The sequence below is a fragment of the Ursus arctos genome, unplaced genomic scaffold (genome assembly GCF_023065955.2).
Source record: "Ursus arctos isolate Adak ecotype North America unplaced genomic scaffold, UrsArc2.0 scaffold_9, whole genome shotgun sequence".
Classification (NCBI taxonomy): Eukaryota; Metazoa; Chordata; class Mammalia; order Carnivora; family Ursidae; genus Ursus; species Ursus arctos.
This window is the reverse complement of record NW_026623111.1, coordinates 21178660-21206021: the sequence shown is the minus strand read 5'-3', so window position 1 is coordinate 21206021 and position 27362 is coordinate 21178660. Positions and strand designations below refer to the sequence as shown.

At 41.9% G+C, this 27362-nt stretch overlaps 1 long non-coding RNA gene across 1 annotated transcript in view; it reads right to left on the bottom strand.

The window, feature by feature from the left end:
- Nucleotides 1–4930: 4930 nt before the first annotated feature.
- The window catches only part of LOC130543247 (uncharacterized), a 35125-nt gene continuing 12693 nt past the window's right edge, over nucleotides 4931–27362 (bottom strand). Inside the window, exon 3 of the long non-coding RNA XR_008958446.1 lies at nucleotides 4931–6650. This is a non-coding gene — a long non-coding RNA (uncharacterized LOC130543247). The remainder of the gene's footprint in view (nucleotides 6651–27362) is intronic.

The window sequence follows — 27362 nt, the reverse complement described above, 5'->3', positions numbered from 1 at the left end:
CCATAATTTTTTTTGTTTGTTTCCTATTGGAGGACATTTACATTGTTTCCAAATTTTTAGCTATTATAAGCAACTGAGAAGAGCATTCTTGAACACGCATTGTTGATGCATTGTTCTAAACATCCTGGTGGGCCATGTTGGTTTAATCATCCCTCCAATCCCAGTCCCTAGTTTCAGTGCTAGATTATGACAGACGATGCAGGCCTATGCTGTTGCCTGGGGTAAAGGAAAGCACAACGCCACACACTTGACTCAATAAACCTCCAGGAGCTGGGTCATTCTAGGTACCCTCAGAAGCTCAGATGCCATCGTCATCCTCAAACTATGATTGAGTAGTTGCTTTGTGGGGAACACACAGAGCATGTGCTCCCCAGACAGAGCAGCTGAGTCAAGCCTACTAAGCACAGCCCAAGGGGCCACTCCTCAGATGAACTCCACTCCAACCTATCATGAATCTAGGTCAGAACTGAAGCTTCCAGCATCCACCTTAAGGAATTCAGAACAATGAGATCACATCGTATGGTTCTCTTATTCCCACTCTGTTTTGAATAATTTTAGAATAATTTTTAAATATAGTAGCTTAAGATTGATGGGGTTGGGAGCCTGAACTGGGGAAAGAGGGAGCTGGAGTGGGTAAGTATAACTATCTCCAATTAGAAGTGCCATCAGTACACATAATAAAATATTCAACAGCTTCCCAGGGATGTCAACTTATTCATAATTGATTTAAATGAATCACTGGGAAAAAAAAAAAAGGCCTTTAATCTTCCACATAACATGTCTCTGAAAAATTAAAACTGGAATCACAGTTCAATAAAAAAAAAAAAATCCAGCCAGTGTTCCTATCACCTAGATGGCTTTGCCTTTTGCTGTGGCCGCTTGGTTAGGCACCCCCACACTTGAGGCAGGTCAGGACTTGGGCTCGTGGCGTTTAATGTAAGACATACCCAGGAGGCTATGAATAGCACTGTCCTTCACGTGATCAGTGCATTTTAAAGTATTTTTCGTCTGGAAACTAAAAAACAGAAATGAAAATAATGGAAGATACATCCTTATGCTGCTCACCTTCCTTGTATTTACAATGTTTTAAAGTCCAAATGCAGGTGTCTAGAAGAGCCCCAGGGGGAAGCAGCTTCTGTGTGGCTTCTGTCCCTGAAATCCCTTTGCAGTGATGTGACTGTTGATGCCACATTGTACCAGCTGATGAAAGCCAACAGGGCACATCTCTTCCCAAATCCGTATTTAGTGATACTCAGGGAGCTTGACACTGGTCCCAGTAGGAGTTTTGACATCACAGAGAATGGCAAATGTTACTAATCAGGGATTCTTTTTTTTTTTTTTTTCCTCCTGAAAGCCAGTTGTTAAACATTTACCAACACCTCGCTGCTCCATGCCCTTGCCCACAGCCCAGTCATTCACCTCTACTGACCGCGGACCTCCAGAGCAGTGTGCACACACGCTCTTTGGAACATTCAAGAAGTAGCTCTTTATTAATTAATAAAAGACAAATCTCAGACTCACGAATGATAGGCATTTTCTTCTATCCTAAGAAAAGATGGAAATTCTACTTATAATTCTCATTTTCATTTTAATATTCCCAAGACACTTTGACACCCTGAACTGTCACAGTAGTTAAAATAAGAAATTAAATTAGGAACTCTTGAGCAGCTCATATATAAATTGCTCCGATGTCCATTTATCAAACTACAATTTTCAGAAGAGCTGTGACTCTTCCCTGGGATGTTCTTGTTATATGTACCTGTATCCTTGATGTCCAGCTCCCAGTAAACATTTAGTGCTCAAGTGATCTGATTGGCTCATATTCCAGAAAACCCAGAGTTAGATCTTAAGTGAGAGTTGCCGCTTCCCTGCTATGAATTAGTATCTTTCCACAGGAATGCATTAAATGGCCATCATTAATAATCACCCAAGCATGAAACTGACAGACAAAAGATTTTCAGGTTATGACTCTATCACACCAATCTCGTTTGTTCATTGATTCATTAAAATTTCATGGTTAAGATAATACAAATTTTAGCTAAGCTAACTTACATGGATCTTAATACTTTCTCTTAATACTTTCTCTGTGAGATACTATTACCAAATAGTATCTTTTTTGAGTCTTTTATTTTCTGTTAGTGGAAAAGAGGAATTGAATAGGGACCAAGATGTGTAGAAAATGCTTAAGATATCCTACTAATGACCAGTAGCTCACAAAAGCTTTAATAGAATACTAAACCACTGTCTTTGCCAAATGCCCATTCTAATAAAAACTCAGAAACCCCAACTTGCTGCTTGGGCTCAAAAAATTAAAAAAAGAAAAGAAAATACAATTCCACTTGCATTTCTCTGAGTCCAGATGCTCTTGGGAATCTCTCAACTCAGACTTCTGTCTACTTGAACTCATTACATGGGCTGGATCCAATCACCTATTGTAACACACCACCTTAGTGGCTTCGAACAACACAGATTTATGATGTTCAGTTCTGAATGGCAGAAGTCAAAAAATATCTTAGAGAACTAAAATCAAGGTGTTGACAGAGCTGCATTTTTTTCTGGAAGCTACAGGGAAGACATTTTCTTGCTTATTCCAACATTTTCTTGTCTGCATTCCTTGACTTGTGGCCTCTTCTTTCATTTTTCAAATCCATCAGGGTATTGTCTTTAAAACAATCTCTCCCCCCCCCTTCTGCTTGCATTATCACATCTCCTTTCCTCTGCTTACCTGCTTCCTTCTTCCCTTCCCCTTACAAAGTCACTTATGATTACATTGGGCCCACCAGGTAATCTGGATAATTTCCCTAGCTCATAATTCTTAACTTAATCACATCTGCAAAATCCCTTTTGTCGTGTAAAATAACATTAACAGTTTTTGAGGATTAGAACACGGACATCTTAACGGGGTCATTATTCTGTTTATCACAGTGAAGAAACTGCCACTGGGGGCTAGAAAGTTAGTGGCTCTGGTTTTAGTAAAATCAACTTGCGAAACTATTGCCTATATTAATTTGGAAAAGAGAAAATGGACCTGTACATCTTACTAAGGAGATCTCCAGGCAGAGCATTGAAAGGGCCAACAGGCTGTGTTCTATAAGGAAGAAAGAGATTAGCTAACAGACAGAACCGTTCAGTCTGCAAGCAGAATTTCAAGGAAATATAGAAGAACCAGGATGTACTGGGTTGGAAAACATTTTCACTATCTTTAGTCAGTAAAAGATTCAAAAATGAAGAAATGACCTCAGGGTTGAGATCAAATCAAAAGTTTATCTATAAGACCTTTTGTTAAAGGCCTCAGAAAGATTTAGCAGAGTGCCTAGTTAGACCCTCTCAACTAGAATAAAGAGTTTCTAAAAATCTTAAAGGCTATGTTCTACAGCACCCTGACACTTAGCCCAAAATAGAGAGAGGCCTGTCTCAAAAAGAATTATGGATGTGACTTTAGGGGCATGAGGTGAACCCAGTCGGATTCATAGAATTCCCACTGAGTGGACAAATGTAAAAGCTTTGTATCAGCTTGGGCTAAAAGGGGCAGAGACAGTTCAAAATGAAAAGAGACTCTGGGCCCCCAACATTCTACAAGCAGGGAGCAACTGGAGAAAGCTACTTAGCTGCAAACACAGGCCATTTCTTTTAGAAAAGGCAAGTCCAACGGACAGATGCAGGGTCCACAGAGAACAATGACCTGGGGAGCCACTCCCATGGAGAAGAACTGAGCTCTAGTCAAGGAATATTCCCTTCCTTCCTAGAATAAGGAGCCCCTGCGCTGTGTGCCTGGCAGGAGTTCAGAATTGTTAAGGACCAGCGACTGTTATAAGCCTCCTCCTACTTCTCTCTTTTTTATTTTTTGTTCTGTTTCTTTTGCATTGTCTTTCTAAGCAGGGCAGACCGCCACGTGCAGTACCTCATGTGGATGTGTCTGGAGTCTTGGGAGCTTGACCACCCTACATTCTCCTACAAATGGACCTTGAGAGCTTGTTTGGAGGGTCTGGCAGGGGAATACAGCTACTCATATACATCTACCCTTGACCAAAGAACAACTCTCTTCTCTTGGGGAAGGTCATCCTCTTCCATCAAGCACGCAGTTTTGGGAGGGACACAGAAGGAGCCGTAAGAGAGGAAGGGGACAGCCACCATGCCAGCCAGATCAGCCAGATCAACCCTGGTGATCAGTAGGTTGACAAATGTCAGAGCCAGATCAGCCTCACATCCTACCTATCTGTCCTTTTTGAATTAGGCTTTCAACTCTGGTTATCTTGACTCTGTCCTCTGTCTCACCATTGTGTATTCGGTGTAGGGGTCAGGTAACATCTTTTTAGTTCATGGATCTCAAGACGAAGAAGAGCTGCACCCAAAGGACTAGGTGAGACTCAGGGTCTTAGAAGGGATGAGTGTGTTTGAATATGGGAAAGCCTGGAGAGCAGACTATCACAGACTATCAAATTGATCTCCCCAATGAATCAGACCTCCCAGTACCCACATCTCTGTTGAGTCTCCTTGTATGGACTCCAAGCTTGACTACATGTTTATCTTTGGCCAATAAGGTATCAACAAACAGGACAGAAATAGGGGTTTGAAGGGAACTTGTAAGTTTGGGGTTTATCCTCTTATAATACTGCCCCCATTATGGCACAGTTTAGCCTCCTTGAAAATAAAAGACCATGGAGTGAAAAAGGTCCAACCATTTCATCTGTCCCAGCTGAACCCAACCTCCAGTCAACCCTGTAGCTCAGTACAGCCATGTGAATGAGCACAGGCCAACCCAGCAGAAAACCACCCAGCCAGATCCCAGAATAATCACAAAGCAATAGATAATTGAAATAGGAATTTAGTAAAAGTAGAGTCCCAGGAGTTATTGAGAGATGAGGGTAAGTTCCAAATGAATTGACCCTTTCCAGTGCCTGGAGCCAGCCTACCTCCCCATCTAACCAGCCTACCATTTTAGTTCCCTCCACTGGTACTGGATTCTCTCTCATAAATCCCATTCTTCAAAATCATAGTCCAACTTTTGCCCTCACTTGCCTCCACCCAAGTCTCCCAAAATCATACCATGAGGATCTTATCTTATGTTTGTCCATTTTAATGAGTTTTGAAGTAACATCAGACCTTATATGACATCATAAATACATCCTTGGGCCTTCCATATTCTACTCTCCCAGATGATAAAGTCGTACATGTGTCATGGGAATAACCCTTCATCAAGAGGAACCACCAGAGTAGCTTCTTTGAGGAGACACCTTTCTTTCTCAAGATATTTTGTCATTTTTGCAAAAAATATCTGCTTTTATTTTAAGCACCTTCCTCTTGTCCTCCAGGTTTACCTGAGCCTGGGCTCCCAAGCAAGTTCAGGAAAATTAGAAAACCCTCCACCGCACAGACTGATGAGGCAGATCCAAGTACCTGAGTGCCCAAGTCCCTCCTGGGAAGTAACTTCCATGCTCAGGAAAGGACAGTGACTCTTCCAGGTTGCAGCTCACTATATTTTCTCTCAGAAAATGAAAGAGGGAAATGATCCAAACAGGCTCGCTTATTCACTGTCAAGGACACTGGAAAGAAACAAGTTTTCACCTATTCTATTACTTCACCCGCTCCTGCCCTCAGACCCAGGAGGCAGGCAGACCTGTATCATCATGTCCACTTTATGGATAAGGAAACCGAGCTTCCAGAAGGATAAAGGCCTGACATGAGGTCCCAGAGCTTGTATGAGGCATTATAACCACAGCTTAAATTCAGGTGCCTCTTTAAAACAGGATTCTGATATTTTTTTCTGCTTTTTTGGAGAAACCTGGACCCAAGGCCTGAATCTTCAGCTTATAAGCAGGTGAATTTGAGCTCATTTTATAACCTCACATGTGAAGTGTGGGTAATGGTGGCTGCATGACAGAGTTCTTATGAGGACTAGATGAGATAGAGTAGAGGGGAGACAGGGAGGCAGCCGTTCAAGACGCAGGCACTGAGCCAGACTGCATAGGTTCGACTCCCAGCTCTCCTACTTCCTAGCTGGGTGGACTGGGGCAAGTTGTTTAACTTCTCTATGCCTCTGTTGCCATGACTTTAAAATGGAGAGAAACACAGTAGCCTTATCTCATAGGATTTGGGGGTAGCTTGAGAAGGAGCTAATATAGGAAAAGCTCTTATAACAGGATCTGGCTTATAGTATCAGTCTCATCACCCAAAGCCTGGCACGTGAGTGACGTTCAATTGGCTGCAAGTCCGGCACGCTTTTCAAGTGCTTCTACAAATCCTTCTGCTCCGTGTTACTTCAAAACTTTAGAGTTCACAGGCTCAACTTCCATCATCAGATGTCCAGTTTCTGAACCAAAAACCACAAGTTCTCTTCGTTGGCACTGGTTTAAAAAATCTTTACTAGAATGAATAGAAAGTTTGTCTCTGCTTTGATGAAACGCACATGATTTTTTTTTTTTTTTGCCCAGCTGTAGTTGACTGTATTAAATAAATTATTCACTATGACAGAGTAAAAGCCTGAACATTTTGAACAAAAGAGACAGTCCTCAACCACCTAAGAAAGCTCCATGGTCCCCTGTGGAGTTGAGCAGACACCAGTAGGGATCGATGTCTCAGAGAACTGAGACTATACGTCAGCCATTCTGCAAACTTGCATCATCCTCTATCAGCATCGGTGACTCTGAGCTCTGGGCATAAAAGAAGAAGTCAGTCAGAAACATTAATAAATGCTGAGTCGGAAAACAGAGGAATTCAAACATCATGACAGAAGTTCAATGCATATTCAGGGAGTTCCATTATATGCACATTTAACTTATTATGCTTTAAATATATGCTCTCAGGTAAAGAGAGAGAAGGAAAGTCAGAGGGACAGAGAGATAGAGAAATAACTACACACGGAATGTAATTGATTCCAAGCAAAATTCCCTAACCCCTACGCCTGGGAATAAAAGTGACATGGGGCCATGACTCTGCTACCCTTCGGGAGATTCGCATGTGTCTCCCCACCACGAGCTCTCCCCTCACACAATGAGTGTGAATGTAAGGCTAACTAACAGGAAACTGCTTTTCACACAGCTGCCCCCAAATGCAAGCCAACATCTTCCCCTGGTGCCCAACGAAAGCAAGAGCCATCTGCTCCAATATTGGAAGAGAAACTGGCTGCCGTGGATTTCCTGACACAGATGTCAGCCTCCAATGAGTTGCCTTCCTAAGAATTTTTAAGTGTAATCTTAACAGCAGGAGATTTTCACATTCTAGGCAACTCCATTGTTGTGTTTCTTAGATTTTCTAGAACAACGTTTCCTCCCTGGATCTTCAGTGTAACCTAGAAAAAGAAACTTTAGTCTTCCTTCTGTAATGCTAGATGTCAAGCCTTCTCATTTCTCACCCATAAATTTAATCAGATTGTATTTTCATGATTTAAAAGATTGTAATCTTTTGTTAAAAAAAAAAAAAAAGAAGAACTATTTATCCCTTGCTTCACCAATCCTAACAACTACCATGTGTTCATCTCATACTTAGGGCACTAAACTTTCAGTCTCGAGACTCTGGCTGCATTCTCTACATGGAATATAGTGTTTGCAATAAAAGAACTCAGCAGGAGTCATTTCTTTGAAAAAAATGAGCATAGCATTAGTAATGTGCTTTCATCTCCTGCTATGAAAGTGATACCGCTGTCAGAAGGACTTGTTTCAAGTTTATCTGAAACCCACTTATCCTGAATGGGTTAAAGCATTGCATCTCCCAGGAAATTATCCATGGGTGGGGAGAGGGGAGGAGAAAACTTAGAGACTTTGGAAACACAACTTTTAACACAGAAGAGATTCAGACAGGTAAAATTTCAGTTTTCATTTGAGCGAAAATTTCTTAAACTTGAAGCTTTATTTTACATATAAAATGACAATGGAATTATCCTATTTTCTCTTTCTGAACTTGAATATCAGTACATTAAATTCAAATTTTGGCCTGAGTTATGTTATGAAGAAACAAAGCAAAAAAAAAAAAAAAATCCAAATCCTGGATTGATCGCTGCGCATTATAACTTAGGAATTGATAGAGTGATTGCTATTATTCCCATTTTACACAAGAGAAGCCTGAGGTTCCAGGAAGTTAAATGATATACTTTAGTCTCCTAAATGATGGAAGTAAGATTGAACCTTGGTCTCCCGACACCAGAGTGGCTTCTTCTCATATGATTCAACTCTCTGAATCATAGGACCAGAGAAAAGGTAGCTAGTTTCACTCCCTTCATAATCTGAGATGTGTCTACTAGGTTCTGAGCCAATGACCAAGAAAATAAAGAAGAAAAACACCAAGCCCTCCTCTACGCCAAGACCTCAGACAAATCCAGAAGTTATAGTGTCCTCTTTCTCAGGGAAAACGCTTCCTTCCCGAGAGCGGGTGGGAAAGTGCATACACTCTGTGAAAATCACAAATCCATCCATCAACAGCCCAACCCCAAAATCAGAACAAACGAGACTTAAAAGCCCAAAACAATTCAACTAAAATGACACTTGAAAGTATAAAAGATTTAAAAATGTAAGGAAGGAGCACCAATAAAATTGCACCCCGATGGCTGAGCCCTTGGTAGAGGAGAAAGGGGGGCTTTTGTTTAATGTATGAAACGTGCTGCCGGTGCGACCGCTGGGCCTCCCCAGGCCTCATCCTTCACTCAGCCTCAGGGAACTAGAAAAGCTGCGGCCGCTGAAGAGCACTGGCAGCAGCAGAAAAAGAAAAAAAACAATCTGGGTAACTTGAGATTCACTTTCTATCCCTCAGGCACATATACGCAGAGTGGGCAGAAGCGAAAAATAGAAATTCCCCAGCACTTCCTTACATTCTTCCCCCAGGATTCTCCGAGACCACTATGCGGTCGATGGTGGCGATGTGTATCCCTCCCCCGAATCCCAGAAGACTGGCTTCTTCGGTAAACACGTTGTTTTTCACACACCTTGATTCTGTCTTTTATATTTTTCAATTTTCTAATCCATTTCTTCCAATAGCTTCCAAGAGAAAAGGAAGAAACCTTTCAAAGCATCATGTAAAAGCAATACGAATGGATAACCATTTGTGTGTGCATTTCTGGAGGCATTTAAATGAGTATTTTGATTCTGCCGACAAAGCACAAAATGAAGTGGATACTAGAAAATAAATGGGTTCCTCAGGCATAATTCAGGCCTTCCAAAATCAAGCGGAAGCCCAAATTATTTGGTCAAGTGAACCTGATAATAACTAACCACGCACTGTCGGTCAATTGTGTGGGGGGACAACTTGGTCCGGAGCCATTGCCCGTGACTGGCATCGTTGCCCTCTACCATGCAGCATTTAGACACTTAACAAGTTTTAAGTAAGCGTTGCATCTCACCACTTACAATGGTCCTAAATAATGAACTCTCGGAGGCTTAATTTATACATCCGCATAATTAGGAGGTTCAAATAAATAATCTCTGATAACCTCCCAGCTATCTCATTTTCCAAAAATTATCTAAGACCTTCAGTATACCTAAAATACAAGCATGTTGTAAATTCTAATTTAAACCAAATGAAAGTCAAGAGATTATTTTAATGCGGTCATAAGAGCAATGGACAAAGTCAAAAAGATTGGGTTCTAATTCTGGTGCTCCTATTATGTGTGCTGGTTATCTCCTGGTTGTTTAAACACCACTCCAAACTTGGTGGCATACGCAACACGAATCAGTTCTGAGCACTTCCTCTCTGGAAGTTTCCGGACTCGGGAAATGGGTCCTGTGCAGGTGCAGTGCGATTGCCGTCGGATGGTGGCTGGGGCTGGCGTCATCCTAAAGTCTTCCTTACTCCCACGCATAGCTCTTGACACTGGCCGTTAGCTGGGACTTCAGCACAGCACACATGTTGGCCAAATACTGGCATGCAGCCTGCACTCCTTGCGACACGGCAGCTGGATTCCAGGAGAGAGCGCTGTAGGAGAGACAGCCAGATGTGTTGTGTTGCCTTTTACCACCTGGTCTGGAAAGTCACATAGTTTCACCTCTGCTGCACTCTGTTTGGTAGAAGCAAGCCACTAAGGCCTGTCCCTATCCAAGAAAAAAGGAGTTCAACTCTACTTCTTGATGGGAGAAGAGTCAATGATTCACAACATGATTTTTGAAACCTCCACATTGGCTTTGGTCAATTCTTAACATCGAGGGCGCTGTGATTCAATAATGTATCAAAATGTGTCCTTTCAATATCTAAAAGTCAAATATGCAACAGCAATGAATTCAACTGTATTTCTCCAAAGATTCTCTCTTTCAAGAGATCAATAGCAAAACTAATAAACATTCATTATGTGATTACTATGCTAACTGCTTTAAGAATATTTTATATTTCCTGTCGTAGTTACAAAAGTCATTCCCTTTAACTCCTACAAATGCACCTTAAATTCAAAGTCATAAGCTAACATTCAAGAATACTGACAGACTCTATGTTTGCAATTCCCCACATAAAGAAAGACTGTCAACATTTCTTTGGAGCTCTTGAGAGCAATGTATTTTGGTTTAAGACATGTTTTCAGTATGCTGATCATTATGAGGGAATGTTACTTCTTTTTTATATGAAAAATGAACACAACTGCCTCAAGTCCCTCTTTCAAGTTCCTCTGGGCGTAGTCTTCTGTAAAATAAGTCATCCCTAAAGGGGTTCCTTTAACCAGAAGACACATATATGTCATGATTCAGCAGGTAGATCCCCCGGGAAAACCTGTGAACCACATTTGAGGACACCCATCCAATACAGAAAACTGTCCCCCATCAGAAGAGACGCTCAGCACTTGGGGCAGGTCAGGCTATGGCGAAATCCCAGAAATCCCAAGAGTAGAACTTTGTAAGAATAACGGATCCCTCGCCCAAGTGTCACTGAGCACCACCCCAGAGAAGCCTGCTCCCTCCCCAGATCACTCCGTTCAAGCTTGTCTCATATTTTAAAACATAGCCACAAGCTTAACCAGAGGTACCTGTGAAAGCTGGACCCCCCCCAACCCACGTGATCAGGGACTCAGCTGAAGAGTGAGTGTGTGCAAAGACCAGGGGTTAAGTTCCACAGTGGGGGCTCCCCCACTGATTATTGACATATTGATGGAGATGAAAAGTCAGAAAGTCAGGCCATACCTGAGTCTTGCTAATCCACACCGCTTTATTGCAATGGAAAATACCCTTGCAAGGAAGCTGGAGAGCACGATGCTGATGGTACTAAACGAGCCCAGGTCCCTGAGAGGTCTTCCTTCCCTCATTTCCTGATGACCAGAGTGACCTTTTGGAAGAGGTCAGATTTAACTCAACACAAACATCCACAAGGAGCCTGGAGTCCCTTCTGTGTTAGTCTTGGAGGAACGAGAGGAGAGGAGAGGAGAGGAGAGGAGAGGAGAGGAGAGGAGAGGAAAGGAAAGGAAAGGAAAGGAAAGGAAAGGAAAGGAAAGGAAAGGAAAGGAAAGGAAAGGAAAGGAGAAAGGAAAAAGGAAGAAAGGAAAAAAGGAGGAGGGGAGAGGAGGAAAAGGGAGGGAAGGGAGGGGAGGGGAAGAGAAGAGAAGAAAGAGAAAGAAGAGAAGAGAAAGAAGAGAAGAGAAGAGAAGAGAAAGAAGAGAAGAGAAAGAAGAGAAGAGAAGAGAAGAGAAGAGAAGAGAAGAGAAGAGAAGAGAAGAAAAGAAGTAGAAAACACCTCAAGAAGGAAGGGTAAAGAACAGGCGCTGTTCGACTTTCTCCTAGGAATTCATTCTATTAAAAACTGCTTCATGCACACTCGACACTCAAGGGCCTGAGGTTTTATTGTGGATCAGTACAGCACCAGGCATATACAAAACATAAATCTAAATCTGATATTGCTTGAATGAAAATATCCCTGAAAAGAAATCAAACCATCCCCTTGAGAAACACAGGGGGAAGTCCAAATAAAACTTAATAACAGCATTTATCGAAATGGTTGCCATGCAGTTAGATTTCTACCAGTTTAAAACACCTGGTGAATAGTCACTGCTATCTTGTGGAATTTCTGTTAAACAGTTAGCTTGGAAACCTTCCCCCGACTGTGAGGGCTTTACGCCCTCAAGGATGGTCGGAAGGCTCGGAGATGGCCGCTGCTTGCTGAGGAACGCTTTGTCTGACATGCTCTCATCCTGGGCATGTTGCTTGTCGCCCTCACGGTCAGCAGTCACTTCTCACTGACCACAAAGACTCAGAATTAATTTTAGAATTACTTAACGTTGCTAAGTGCTTACTGCGTGCTAAGGACTATGCAAGGTGCCTTCAAATGCTTGCATCTTATTTAATCTTTCTCTCCTCATCTGGGTTGAAATTCCCACTTCTCCTCCTACTACACGACTCGAGTAAATGACTTGACATTTGGAGTCTCAGTTTTCTCAGAAACAGTGGGAGCAATTATTGTACGCACCTCTAGGATTACTGTCAGGATCAAATAAAATAATGTGTGTGTTGGTAAGTAGGGATTTTTTTGGTTGCAAACAAACAAACAAAAAAAGACTCAAAGAAAAGAAATGACTTGGAGAAAATATGGAGGAAGTAAAAGGATTAAAGAGAAAGTGAAGGACAGGGCTCTCCCCAGATAAGAACCCGGAGACTCCCAGAGAGTGTTCATGGCACAATGCGCTTTGTAGCCCCACGGCAGAGCCGCTCCTCTGGGGAATGAATTCTATCTGTATCTTCTAGATACTCTGTTCAATATTTAAGATCCCCAAGCCTGGAAGTCTGCTTAACCATATGTGGAGTATGTGACTTCCCTTTAAGTATATTGGGCGAAGCAAAAAAAAACCAATCTGGCAAAAGGACCCCATCCACTGCAATGGTGAGAAAGGAGGCTCCTAGATCCACAGTCCCTCCAAGAGCACCCACACTAGGGGAGAGGGGGATCCCCCCGAGCAAACTGAATGCTATCAGAGGAAAGAAGAATGGATGCTACATATCATCCAAGGTGACAGAAATACGACAAAAATCCCTACAATGAAAAATACATGGCACGTGTCAGGACTCAACAAATGTCAGCTCGCCACAGCTTCTTGATGCTGCTGCCATTATCCCCATTTTGCAAAGAGATAAACTGGAGTTGAGAAAGGTTAGGTGATTTTCCCAAGTCACACACGACATAAGTCAATCCAATCATCTGAATGCCAGGACCAACACTTTCAATGGGAAGAATTAGAGAGGGTAAAGAGCTGAGAAAAAACAGAGTGCTGTTTAGGTGGGTGAGGACTAAACAAAATCTGTTTAGGATGTTGGTCTTTGGGACGCCTGGGTGGCTCAGTCGTTGGGCGTCTGCCTTCGGCTCAGGGCGTGATCCCGGGGTTCTGGGATTGAGCCCCACATCGGGTTCCTCCGCTGGGAGCCTGCTTCTTCCTCCCCCACGCCCCCTGCTTGTGTTCCCTCTCTCGCTGGCTGTCTCTATCTCTGTCAAATAAATAAATAAATAATCTAAAAAAAAAAAAAAGGATGCTAGTCCTTAAAATGGCTTTTCCTTGGGCACAGTATGAATTTTGAATGTCATGCTCTTAAGTTGAGCGGTATGTTCTGTGATCTCTGGACACGCGTATCTGTGGGGTCAGATGTCGTTACTCCCCCTTCAAGAAGCCTGCTGCTCAATAAAAGAAAAGCCAAACTTCAGAGAGGTCAGAGGGTGTAAGCACAGTTTTAACCTCCTGTTTTCTGATGAGATGGATAGGGGATAGTAAAAGTTTATGAAGCCAGACACACATGAATGTTCAACTAATCTCACATGCAGGAAAGGGCACCTAAGGCAGCAGAGATAGCAGAAAGAATTGGTATCTTTTGACTGTTATCTGGAGTTTGCCTGAGCCTGAGACCCTCATTTCTAATTGATAGCGAAGTCTGTTGCCACCAGCAAAAATACCAAAACTTGAAGAAAAAGATTCCATTCATTTCTGAGTTGCTTCCCCATCCCTGCCCTGCAATCACATTTCCAAGAAAAAAATTTTAATTTAAATTCGATTTAGTTAATATATGGTGTGTTGATTTCAGGGGTAGAATTTAGCGATTCATCAGTTGCATATAACACCCAGTGCTCATCACATCAACTGCCCTCCTTGATGCCCATGATCCAGTCACCCCATCCCCCCACCCACCTCCCCTCCAGCAGCCCTCAGTTTATTCCCTATAGTTAAGAGTCTCTTATGGTTTGCCTCCCTCTTTGCTTTCCTCTTATTTTATTTATTTATTTTTAATTTAAATTCACTGCTTGAGATTCTCTCCCTCTTCCTCTGCCACTCCCACTCGTGTGCTGCCTCGCTCTCTCTTTCAAATAAATAAATAAGTCTTTATTTTAAAAAAAGTATAACATACAGTTAAGCATGACTTCTCCACATACTGCTGGAATTAGCTAAAATCCTGGCCCCAGTGCTTATCAACTATGTAATATAGGGCATGTTGCTGGATTTTTCTGTCCCTCAGTGTCTTACTCTATAAAATGGGGTGGTAATATTGCCCCCACTATTAAATTATTGTAAGAATTAATTATTTTTATTTCGCACTTCCCTTTTTTTCCTTTTCTATCTGTCTAGTCAAACAGTAAGAACTTTTTGTAACTTCCCCTCAAAACTCCCAAAGCACTGAGAACTTTGGAAGCCACTAAAAAAATATGTTGTTGGCCTGCAGGGGGCCAGGGAGGCTCCTAGCCAGGAACAGAACATCCTGGTGACACGATTCTGGGCAGTGCAGGATAAAATCTTGTTTTGTTTCTTTGCCCCAGACCTTTCCTACATCAGCCCAATAACCATAAGTGAATCTTACAATAATAAGTGAGCTTCCAGCTGGCCCTCAGGAATCACCTTCTTAACAGTAGTTTTGGTGTACAGACAGTAAAAGATAGAGCCCAAAAGTCACTGAGCCTATGAGCTGCCTGATTAAAAAAAAAAAAAGAAGTTAAGTTCCAGATTTCCACGATGTTGGGAAAATACTTCTATCCCTTTCCTTGCTCTCACTATGTGTGCCTCACATTAAACTTATATGTACATGTCCTGTCTTAGCTACTAGCCTGTCAACAACTTGAGGACAGACTGAGCATTTGAGATTTGAGTCTTCTCCTGTGTCTCTTACAGCGACTAACAGAATAGGTTACACAGAGGAGGTGCTCGTTACATATTTACTGCATGAATAAATGTCAACTGCTTCTCCTGATTCTTTCTCAAAGACAAAGCACAAAGTAAAAGAAAGAAATTTTAGTTGATTTAGGGCTTGGTGTCACTGGGTTCTGAAGAATTGAAGTCTTGTAGGTGTTAAGGTTTCTACTGTGTATTACAAGTTCCTCTTTCGAAAAGGAGTATTGAAACTTAACAGAATCTGGAATTCCCCAGGAGGTCCTCATTCGAAATTTACAACCTAAAAACTTGAATGGATTTAATCTTGAATTATCAGGAATTAGATGATCAGAATAGAACAGGAAATAATAACAATAATTAATGATAATAATAATAATAAAAAACAATTGATACCTAGTTAGCATGTGACATGTAATAAACGGTTAATCTCACCAAAATATGAAGTTGGCATTGTTCTTAACCTCATTTTATACATAAGGAACTTAAGGCACAAAGTGATTAACTTGCCCAAGGTCACGCAGCTGGGATATGACACACCAAGATTTAGCCCCACGCAGTATGGCTCCAGACCAACACCTACCTTTCTATTTTGCAGGGGACATGTTGTTAACAGTCTTCTAGGAACAACGCGCTCTGAGGAGAGAAGGCCTGTTATCTAAAGCCCTAGAGTTACATCAAGAGACCTGGGCTTGATTCCTGAATCCATCATGATATGTTGGCGAAACCTCAAGCAAACACACAAGTCACCTTTTCTGGACCTCAGTTTTCCTAACTATAAAGTGGGGGTAATGATGACAGCCCAGAATCTACCTCACAGTTACCCAGGCTGGAATGAGATCATGTATATAAGAAACACCTTCTACACTATAGAGAAAACTCTCATGATCATGACTTCCAAGGAAATAGAATCTCAACATTTAGGTTGGGAAAAGGGTAAGAAGAAGGATACATTCGTCTGCTCAGGCCGCCATAACAAACTCCCACAGCCTGAGTGGCTTACACAACAGAAATGTATTTTCTCACAGTTCTGGAGCCTGGGAAGTCCAAGAGCAATGGTGTCAGAAGGTATGGCTTCTTCTGAGGCCTCTCTCCTTGGCATCCAGATGGCCTCCTTCTAGCTGTGCCCTCACATGGTCTTTCTTCCATGTGCATGCACTCCTGTTGTCTCTTTTTGCATCCAGATTTCCTCTTCTTATAAGGACACTAGTCAAATTGAATCAGGGACCACCCTAAAGGCCTGATTTGAACCGAATCACCTCTTTAAAGAATCTCATCTCCAAATACAGTCACGCTGTAAGGTTGGGGCTTCCACATATGAATTGGGGGGTGGAGTCACAATTCAGCCCAGAACAAAGAAAATCTCTTTAAATTAAAAGAGGTATTAGCTATACCCACTGCCCCACAGGAAGTGGGTACAAGTAGAGGCATCTGGGTGGCTCAGTCAGTTAAGCATCCAACTCTTGATTTCAGCTCAGGTCATGATCTCAGGGTCCAGGGATTAAGCTCCATGTCTGGCTTCGTGCTCAGCGGGGAGTCTGCTTGAGAATTATTTCCCTCGCCCTCTGCCCCTCTCCCAACTTGTGCTCTCTCTCTCAATCTCGCTCTCTAAAATAAATAAATATATCTTTTTTCTAAAAAGTGCGTACAAGCAGGTGACATGGAGATGTCCAGAGGATGTATGCCCCAAATTCTGAACAGCCCAGATCATCCAGGTCGTCATGAGACTTGAAGCTGCATCATACAGCCAATTATCTTGATTATCCTCATTTCACTGCAGTGATAGTTCAGGGATTATGAGCAGTCTTAGAAGATTAATTATAATGGCAAATTTCACCAAAAAAGTCTAAAAATAATTTTAAGTATGTTGCCAACCCTACAGGTTATTGGACATCTTTAGACTGGAACTAACAAAAAAAGGACTTCTAAAATTAGAGAACTCTACATCCTGTATGGTGGGAGGGAAAAGAGGGTGAATTTGTCTCTAGCTGTGTGTGATAATGTGGCTCTGTAGTTAACTGATGCTTTACTAGTCCCATCCCCTTGCTTAGGCACACTCCTCTGTTGAATTCCTCTTTCCTCCACCAATTAAAAAAGGTTAGATTTAAATACCACCTTCTCCATGAAACATCTTTTGATCACTGCAGGAAGGAATCTTTTTCCTCTGAAAGTCATTCTATTTTCTTGTATTTCTCAGAATGACTTAGGAGTAAAGACTAAGCTCTTACAACAAAAAGATGCAGAAATCTTGAGGCTTGAAAGAGATGAAAGTTTATGGCTGTCAAAAGATCCCTGAAATGAGCAGTCCAGGTTAGTCCCCACCATTTAGAGACCCAGACTTCCTCCATCTTTTGGCCCCACCATACTTTCAGTCACTGTCTTTTTTCACTTGGTTGAAGTTGGGTCACAGGCACAGCTCAGGAGAAAAAAGAAATAGGGGTCTAGGACCTATAATGTTCTTTTATCTATTTATTTATTTATTCATTATTTATTCATTTATTTATTTTAAGTTAGCTCCGCACTCAGTGTGGAGCCCAATGCGGGGCTTGAACTCACGACCCTGAGATCAAAACCTGAGCTGAGATCGAAAGTCAGAAGCTTACCTGAGTTACCCAGGTGCCCCCGGTGATGTTTTTTTAAACAAAAGAGGCAACATTTGAAAATATCATTTCTGCTCACATTCCATGGGTAAAAACTGTCTCACAGTTATACCCAACTGCATAGAAGGATGGTGTGTTTGTCGGTGTTCTCCAGGAAAACAGAACCAATGGGATAGATAGATGATTGATTGATGATGATAGATAGATAGATATAGATAGATAGATAGATGATAGTAAATTCATTATAGGAATTGGTTCATGTGGTTATGGATGCCAAGATAGCCACAATTTGCTGTCTGCAAGTGGGAGAACCAGGAAAGACAGTGGTGTAATTCAGTTCAAGTTTAAAGGCCTGATAACCAGACAGCCCAGTATCTGGAGGTAGGAAAAGATGGAGTTTCAGCTCAAGCCAAAAAAGTGCAAATTTGCCCTTCCTCTGCCTTTTTGTTTTATTCAAGCCCTCAGTGGATTAGATGGTGCCCACATGCATTGGTGAGGGCACTCTTTGCTCAGTCTACCCGTTCAAATGCTAATCTCTCCTGGAAACACCCTCACAGACATACCCAGAAATAATGTTTAACAGCTCTCTGGATATCCTTAGCCCAGCTGACACATAAAATTAACCAGCACAGCCGGAAAATGTAGCTTCTCACCGGAAGATGGGGAAGCAGATCTTGTGGATAACTGGCTGTCATCACTCTACATTCTTATAGCACTTTTTCTCAGAGTTTCTTGCATAGGTGTTTTATTTCCTCAACTTGTTGTAAACTCCAGAAGTGCAAGGATGACTGGACATTTTGCATCATGACAGCTCAGTGCCCCACACGTAAGTGTTTAATGAAAAAGAGTTTCTTGAGTGAATGTTCACCTTTTTCCTATAGAGATCCTAAGGACGCTGTCTGATCTTTCTTCTTGTAAGACTTTAATTGTAATGAATCATTTATAAATGTATCTTTTTAATATTCCTTTGTCCTTGTGTATGCTATATTCCCTTGTGACACTGTCATTAGAATGAGGACAGGCACCAGGCCTACTGTGTATTTTCACATAGGAAATAGGCCAAAAATATTTATTAAATAATGAATGAGTGTATTTGTTCAAATAGTGGTGCTGGCTCCCTAAGAAATGCAGGGGGTGACGATGATATTGAGAAGTGTCATACAGACTAGTAACTGTTTCCCTTTTCTCCCAGACACAGAGCTCGTATTGGGAGTGGTTTGGAGGATGGCTTCTGGCTGATGGACTATGGGTATCTGGGTAAAGTGAGGTTCACCACTTCCAGCCCTGGGTTATACAACACCTCGAGTGCTATCCTCCACAGACACTTCCTCTGACTACTGACCAGGTACAAGAGAAGACACTGGGGTTTTGAGGCCTGGTGGAGCCATCAGACGGAAAAACAAAGGTTTCTGAATCACCACGTGGAGCACTGTCAGCTGAACACCTGCACAGAGTGGGAAATACATGTCATTGTCTTGAGCCATTGATGTCTTGGGGTACTTTTGTGAAAGTATCTTGTCCACTCTGATGCATGTGGGAAGAAAATCCCAGATGAAGCTGTCTGGAATGTCTTAATTGTTCTCAGCAACATGCTCCACTTCTTCCCTTATTTCCAGACATAATTTCTTCCTAGAAATACTTGACTTGGAAGAGTCAGTGCAAAAGGGCTATTCCTGGGTGTCCAACAGACGAGGGAAAAGGAGTGTCTGACCAGGGTCATGTTACCCACCAAAATGCCTGAAATTCTTACAACTCAAAATTCATTATTTTTAATTTCTAGGACCTGATGAAAAATTCATTATTTTTAATTTTTTTAAATTTGAGTTTTAAAAATGCTTTATTGAGGTTAATGGATATATAATAAGCCATACATATAAATATTACATATATATGTAAAATATATAATTAAATGTTTTTACACATGTATATACCTGTTAAAGCATAATCACAATCAAGATAATAAACAAATGCAGCATCCCTAAAAGTTTCATTATGCCTTTTTTTAAATCCATTCCTACCTTTCTTCCTTCTCCTCTCCTCCTGACAACCCCATCCCCAGATTACTCCTAATCTGCTTTCAGTCACTATGCATTTAGTTGCACTTAGATTTTTATGTAAATGGAACCACACAATATGCCCTGCTTTTTCTCTGGATTCTATCATTTACCATAAGTATTTTGATATTATTGTATAGTGTAGAGTATATCAACAGTCCATTCCCTTTTATTACTGAGTTGTGTTCCATTACATGGGGAGACCACAATTTCTTTATATATTCACCTGTTGATGGACATTAGGGTTGTTTCCAGTTTGGGGCTATAATAATTAAGCTGTTACGAACATTGGTGTACAAGCCTTTGTGTAGACATATGCTTCAGTTTTCCTTGGATAAATACTGAGTAATAGAAGGGCCAGGTAGATATATGCTTAACTTCTAAAGAAAGTGCCAAAGTAAATGAATGACTTTGCATTCCCACTGGCAAATATGAGAGTTCCACTTTTCCTATATCCTCACCGACACTTGATATAGTCCATCTTTTTAATTTTAACCATTAGTAAGTAGGAGTGGTATCTCATTTGCCTGATGCAAAAGTCCCAGAAGCTGCTTTTAAATGCCACCTTAACATTGTGAAAAGAATGTGAACCGCAGTGGTAGAAGAACTGGTTACATGTCTTCACAATATCATTTATTTAGGTACAACTTTGTCAAAGACAGAGGACATTCCAGAAGACGGCACATGCAAAAAACTTGAACATATGAAAGAGCATGTGGGACAAATAACAAGAATTCAACAATGCTAGAGTACAGAGTGAGAAGTTAGGACTGGCAAGAGAGAACTCCCTAAGAGCAAGCAGTGGCCAGTTCATGAAGGGTAAGGCATGCCCCGTAAACAGTTTAAGATTATGATCCTGGAAAAATATGGTGGAGAGTGCCATAATCAGATTCATGAGTTAGAACTGACAGGTCTGTGTGGAACAAGCTGGAGGAGAGGGAAGCCCTTCGGGAGACAGTCCTCTAAGAAGATTATTGCATTAGTGCGGCTCAGAGATAATGAGGACCTGATCTAGGGTGGTAGCAGCAGGTGGGAGAGAATGGGAAACAAGATACATAGGGAAGAGAATTAGCCAGACTTGGGGGATGATTCCCTGGGTATTGAATGACTTGCAGGATTTTGCTTTGGGCAGAGAGATAAGCAGGATGTCTCCTGTAAAATAAAGAACAAAAGTTGGAAAGCAGATTTGTAGGGGAAGATAATAATTTCATTCTAGGACCCTGAGTTTAAGGTATCTCTAAATATGAACTTGGAAACATTTGGAAGTGAGAATTTGCCTCACTTATTCAAAACAAACGTATTAACTCTTGTTTATGTGCAAGGCATTGGAGGGAGATGGCATTGTGTGGGGGTAGAAATGAGATCCGACTAGGAATTAGATATCTTGGTTTTCATACTGGATCCTCAGTCATTCGGCTAATTTGTTTTCATTTATCTTACAAAAGTCTCTTAAACTCTTGGTTATTCATCTGTAAAATAGAAGTAGTAATACCAGTCTTGGACATTTGCAATATAATAAAGAGCAGTATTATATGAGAACATAAGATGGTGATTCAAAGTAGAAAGTGTTAAAAACCATAAAAGACACATATAGGGTCCTGGACCCAGAAGAGGGTTTATTTCCAATTGGCTCTGGCCTCACGTTGCAACATGTAACTATTTATGGCCGCACCATTTATAGCCACAAGTGAGGAGAGGGTCTTAAGAAATGAGCCTTAAATGAACTTCAATGAGGCAAAGAGAAGGTCATGTCACAGCATGTTAATTGCGGCCCAGGCAGTGGGATGACTGGAGAAATTTGTTCTGTTCCTCCCAGAGGCCAGTGCGAAGGGACATCTGAGGGAGAACACAAAGTAACTCAAGATCACCATCACCATGTGATTTTGCAGGACAGCAGAAACTATTTGTAAGTTCCTAGGCTGATCCCCAGCTATGACGGTGCTTGTGTCAATGAAAAGAACATTCTCTAGAAATCAGAAGAGCAGAAGACCAGTCTTGCCACCACTACATAATAGCTACGTGACCTTGGACAAGTCACTTGCCATTTCTGGTTCTCTTTCCCCACATATAAAGAAGGGGCTTAAATGATCTCCACCAACCCTGCCAGCTCTAACAATGAATGTCTTTATGAAGCCTTTCTGGACACACTGACCCTTGAAAGGGGAGCTCCTTCCCTTTGCTGATAAATATAGCCTGTTTGCTCAGCAAGATTAAAGAACGTAATAAATATTCAAGCCAGGCACTGTGTGGACTGCGACACAGTTTAACAATGCTAATCTGCTGTGTGGCAGTCACAGCCCGCATCAACTTCACATATTTATAAAGATGCCCTTATCATCCAGTGCTTGGGTCAGTCATAAACTCACATTTGTGTGGGTAACTTCATTTAGCTATCTCCCTGCCACTGGCTCGTTAGCTGAGTCTAAAGCCCACAGCATAGGTCATCCAAGCAGAAGGAAAGTAAATCCCTCCACATATTTTGAGGATCTAAATACTATCTCAGGACTACTACGAAGTGGTCCAGGGTATTACTTTCGGGATCTGGGTTTTCTGAGAATAGATTAATTGCTGCCCTGGTCGGGGCTAATTTTGGTAACCTCCCCAGCTCAGGACCCTGGACAGGTGTACAGCACCGGGTAAGCTGGTAGGTGTTAGGTGAAACCCTGAGAGTCTATTTGGTGGATTGAAGAAAGCTGCCTTCGAACTTAAATAGGGCAGATATCTTCGCAAGCAACATTGTGGAAAGCTACCTCCATCAAAATGTGCATGCTCTGCAAATGAGAAGGATGAGAGTCTGCTGTTCTCCAAAGAAGTGCTCATAAAGTTGGGGGGGAGGGTGCTAAAAAACTCTCACCAGTATCTATTACTGTAAAGTGCCAGAAGCAATTATGATGTCATGTGTTGTCTAAAATTGGAGCAGTAAGACAGCTTGGGATGCAGTCAGAGCTAATAAACCAAATAAAATCCTCCGAGTTTTACTGCATCATATTGTTTCTCTACACAATTATAAGCAGCGAGGAAGGCATCTGCCACATTACAGTGGATTTATTCCTTCTTTATTTTCTCTTTTCTCTTTCCTTCCTTTGTTAAAAAGAACGTATGTGAAGTTGGATTGGTTGGAGATGAATTTCAACAGTTACAGCAGGAAAAAGAAGTGCTGTTTTTTTTTTAATGTCTTCCTGGATAGATACAATGTAACATACTGTTGCAAGCTTTGAAAATAGCCCCCTGATTAAAAGAAGCTTTCCTGTTTTGTACTTCCTTTAGCATTAAGCATCTGAGAAAGAAAAAAAGAGCTTCCCATCTTACATGAGAAAAAGAAAATAAAAGGAATGCCTGCCACTTGGGATGCTTCTAATAAATTCTACCTAAGAAGGTCCAGCACAAAGGGGCTACTTTCCAAGGTGTTTCTTTAATCAGGTTCCTAAATTCAAACATATGTTTCTCTAATTTCCTTTGGATCTGACAGCATTAAGTTGAGAAAAGTCAAGAGCTTGTTTTTTTCATTTTCCGTGTGATGAAAACATTCCCACTTTCCATGTGATTTTCAGATGAGATCAGTTGACTTCTTTCTCTCAAATGCTGACAAGAGGAGAGCTGCGAGGGGAAACTTCAGGACCCAGAAGCTGCCAGGTTTATTTTTCCTCAGTCCCCAGCCAGCCAGACAAGCCAGTTCCTTACAGTCTAATCACAGAATTTACTCAGAGAAAGGTTTTTGCTGTTCTTGTTGTGTTGTGTTGTTTATTTCCCTTTACAAGCTGCAAAGATCAGTGAGAAGTGATTACAGAAAAGAACACGTGGGAGGACATGAGACTATGCACCATCATTTCTCCTCAATCCAGGCAACCTTCGCGGTCACTTACTTCCACTAACCTCGGGCTGCCCGCTTCCTCTCCGTCTCCGCAGTCCTACATGCAAGAAGCCGACCTGGCATTAATTATGTGAACCACATCTTCGCATGGGTTGTGGGAGCTCTCGGACCACATCTGTTGAACGCCAAGGCCAAAAACACCCAACTCCACAGGGATGTTGTTTGCTCTGCCCTTTTGGTCATCGGTAGATTGATTTTCATGTTCTGGCTAAACAAACAGTTAGCAATGCTGAGCATTGTTTCCTGCTTTGCACTGAAGACCCAATTAGCAAACACGGTCAATGAACAGGTCGAGAGTTGAGGTTCAGATGGGCTCCTCGAGGCCAAACCTCTCTGTTTGAACAGCTTTCCACTGACCTTTGTCCTCATCACAGGTGATCTCCTTTGAAACATGTCACCAAACTCCACGTGCAGAGCCAGCGAGGAGATAAATCGTGGTTTATCCAAATAGCATGTGTCACCGCACAGACAAATCAAATGGCTCCAGAAAGATCATTAGTGATAAAGAATGAACTGCTAGCACAGAAATGTAAGGATCTAGGTCAGGTAGGGTCTGAGCTGTAAAGGCAGATAAATACACGGTGAGTGTATAGAACTGGGCTGGGTTAAGGCCAGTTGAAACTGGATGTTACTTTTAACTCACAATAAGCCAGCTCTGTGGGTTTTGGTATGTTGGCCATCACCTGTTAGTAAGCAATGGGGATTTCTTGTCTTTGGCTCTACTTCAGCCTGACGCTATAAATTCATGTCAGATTTACAGCTTTCTGAGCCCCCTTGGCAGAGTTATGGCCAATAACACAATAGGAATGGCAATCTGGCTAGTTGTTTTACCCCCCACACGTTTTACAGATTATGGTCTTTAAGACACCAAGGAGTTGTAAGACCCGGATAATAAATCCACCAGAGGTCAGAGCTACAGGGATCATGTTAGACACTAACCCATGAAACACGTGTGGGCTGATAGGATTTGTCTATTTGTCTCCTGTGAGGTGCTGTTGAATAGCAGACCCATGGCTATAAAGGCTGCCCAGAGGGAGAACAGATTAAGCACTGGTCCATCCACCTAGTTCCTCTGTAATCCAACCACAGGCGTGGTCTGAGGTCCTCCCTCCCAGTAGGTGCAACTGGGGTCACCAGCCAGCTGCACTGCCTTGTCCTCATACTGATGGGAACAGAAGACGCCCAAGCAGCATGGATCAGCTCTCTTGGAGTGTTTGTAGCCTTCACAGCTCATTAAGCTGACTCCCCTTGGGCATCAGAATAGTGACGGCGATTAGAACAATAGAGTGAGTGGCCACACATGGACTGTCCTTTCATGAAAGGAGAAATATTTTCCCGAGGCTGGACTTCTCCAACCAAAAACATTTATGACCAGTTCCAAGCATTGCGGGTAGAAAAACAAAACCAACCTAAACAAAACTAACAATTACCCCAACTTCATAACTCACATGTATCAGGTGGGCACACAGAAGAAGTGACGTGTGACAACACTGGTCTAAGACAAGCCATGGAGCTGACCCCAAATTCTAAAGACCATTGATTTTAACTCTCTAATATTTTTCTAATCAGCATGCTCCATTTTCACTATCAGCAGGGTGGTCACCAACACTCCATCGGTTCCCTCTAGACAGAGGAACTGAAGCTAAACAACATTGTCTGAAATCTACCTAAAGTGAGGCAAAAGCCAACGTCTCTTCACACAGAGTTCTAATAACTTGGTTACTAACTTGGTTAAGGACTAACTTGGCTAGGAACATAGAATAAACTTGGTTTATCCGGGTCTACAACAGAAGCTTCATATCTTCAAGAAGACAGTGCTAGAGAAGACTACAAAATAACTCTGAAACTAGGGTAGCTTTGTCAATATTTACGTTCTAATTTTCCAACCACATCACGTCTGCAGGCTCCCCCTTTGCCTTATTGATCTTACTCCCAAGCCCCCTGCCACTGCTCAGTCCAAACTTGGGTCCAAACTTTTCCTTCGAGCCACACAACAGTGAAGCACACATCTTGCTTTCTAATCTGTTCTCTGTGCTGCCCAGAAGGCAGGTGTATCCTTATATCATACAAAGAGAAAAAAAAAACCATAAGATTGAATCTAAGGGATGTTTAGAATGCCCTTTCTAGCCCAAATAGCCCCCTTCCTCTAATCCCACCATTAAGAACTATTTGGTTGAGTCTTAAAGGATAGTTTTGTTGTTGTTGTTTTTGTTGGTTTTTTTTTTTTTACCAAAATCACTGTCACAAATAAATCCCCAGTGAAAATATAAACCTCAACTCCTTTATCAGTATAGTTCCATTTAAGCATGAAGCCTGAGCTTTCCTTTCCACAACATCTCTGCCTCTCCAGACATATGACCTCTAACCTGTATTTAGGGACTCTTCTGTGTATCTTAGTCCACAGAGAAAAGTCGATGCTCCCCCACGCTGAGCAGTTAGATGGCCTCGGTGAAGTTTCATCATCTACAATCCATGAGCTACCTGAGGCAACGCCCCATGAAAAGTCAATACCTCACAAGGTCATGAGACTAATGGCTTCACCAACATGGTTTTTTGAATACCTGAAAATGTGCAGTCCTCTCCCCACTGGCAGCAAATGGTCCGCCTGTGAGGGCTGAGCTTCCAGGGTACTCCATCACGCTCTGCTTGGCTTCTCCTACTACCTACACCTCACCACCTCTCTGGCTGGTTTATACCACCTTCCGCCATTAATCATCCATCCTACTTTCCCCTCATTGAGGTCACCCATCCTCCTCTCTGATTCTCCTCTCTTTCATGCAGGGACCTACCAATGTGGGGTAGAAAGACGAGCAGCCTAGCTCTCTGGTTCTTACTCTACCTTCTTTCCAGCTTTTCTGGTGATGGCCCTGATATCTTAGGACCCACTTTGAAGGTTGGTAAATAAAACTTGACTGTTTCTTGTGGTTTCTAAAAGTACCATGGATGCTTCTGATTAATGGAATGGGGTGGAGGATGGGGGTAGGATAATCATATAAAGGAAGTGAGGAAAAAAGAAGCACGGACATTAATATTTCAAAATATCATCTGAGTTCATCAGACAATGGCATTTAGCCCTTAAAGAAAAGCAAAAAAAAAAAAAAAACAAAAACAAAAACTATGGAGTAACTGTGCTAGGTGATAGAGTATTCCTACTTCACAGGGCTGTAAAAAGGTCAAGATAATATATGTAAAGTACTTAACACAGTGCTTGGCACACAATAAGTACTTCGAAAAGTTAGCTATCATTAAGAAGGAAGAAACGGAGTTGGAAGTAGCCTAGGGGAACACAGAAAAACAAACAAACAAACAAAACAAAACAAAACAAAGAACAGGGAGAATTCCACCACTGCTCAAGCTTAATGAAAGCCAACAAAACCGGTCCCACCACCGTGGTTTCTCCCCCCTCACCAATTCCTCTTTGAATTAGCTTTTCTCTTATGGCAGTTAGGAAGTTTCATCCTACTGACCTGCCACAAATTATTAGATCCCAAGGAAGCCCACTTTATCTGCACTCAAACTCTTAGTTAATTTTCGGCCTATTCTTTATAAAATTTCCAGCAGGGATTTTGCTGGACCCGTAATTATATCAAAACACTCTTATAAAAATTAAACATCAGCCTGATATTGTAGCAGATAATGCTCCTTCAGAGTGGCACCATCAGGCGTCCAATGACAGGATGCTGAGTGGAGTGGTCCCCTCCAAGTCACCACAGAGACCCTTTGACAACAGGTAAATACTACAGAACTATTCATTAGAGCCTGCATATAACCCGCCATCACCGCAGGGAAAGCCAGTTTCAAAT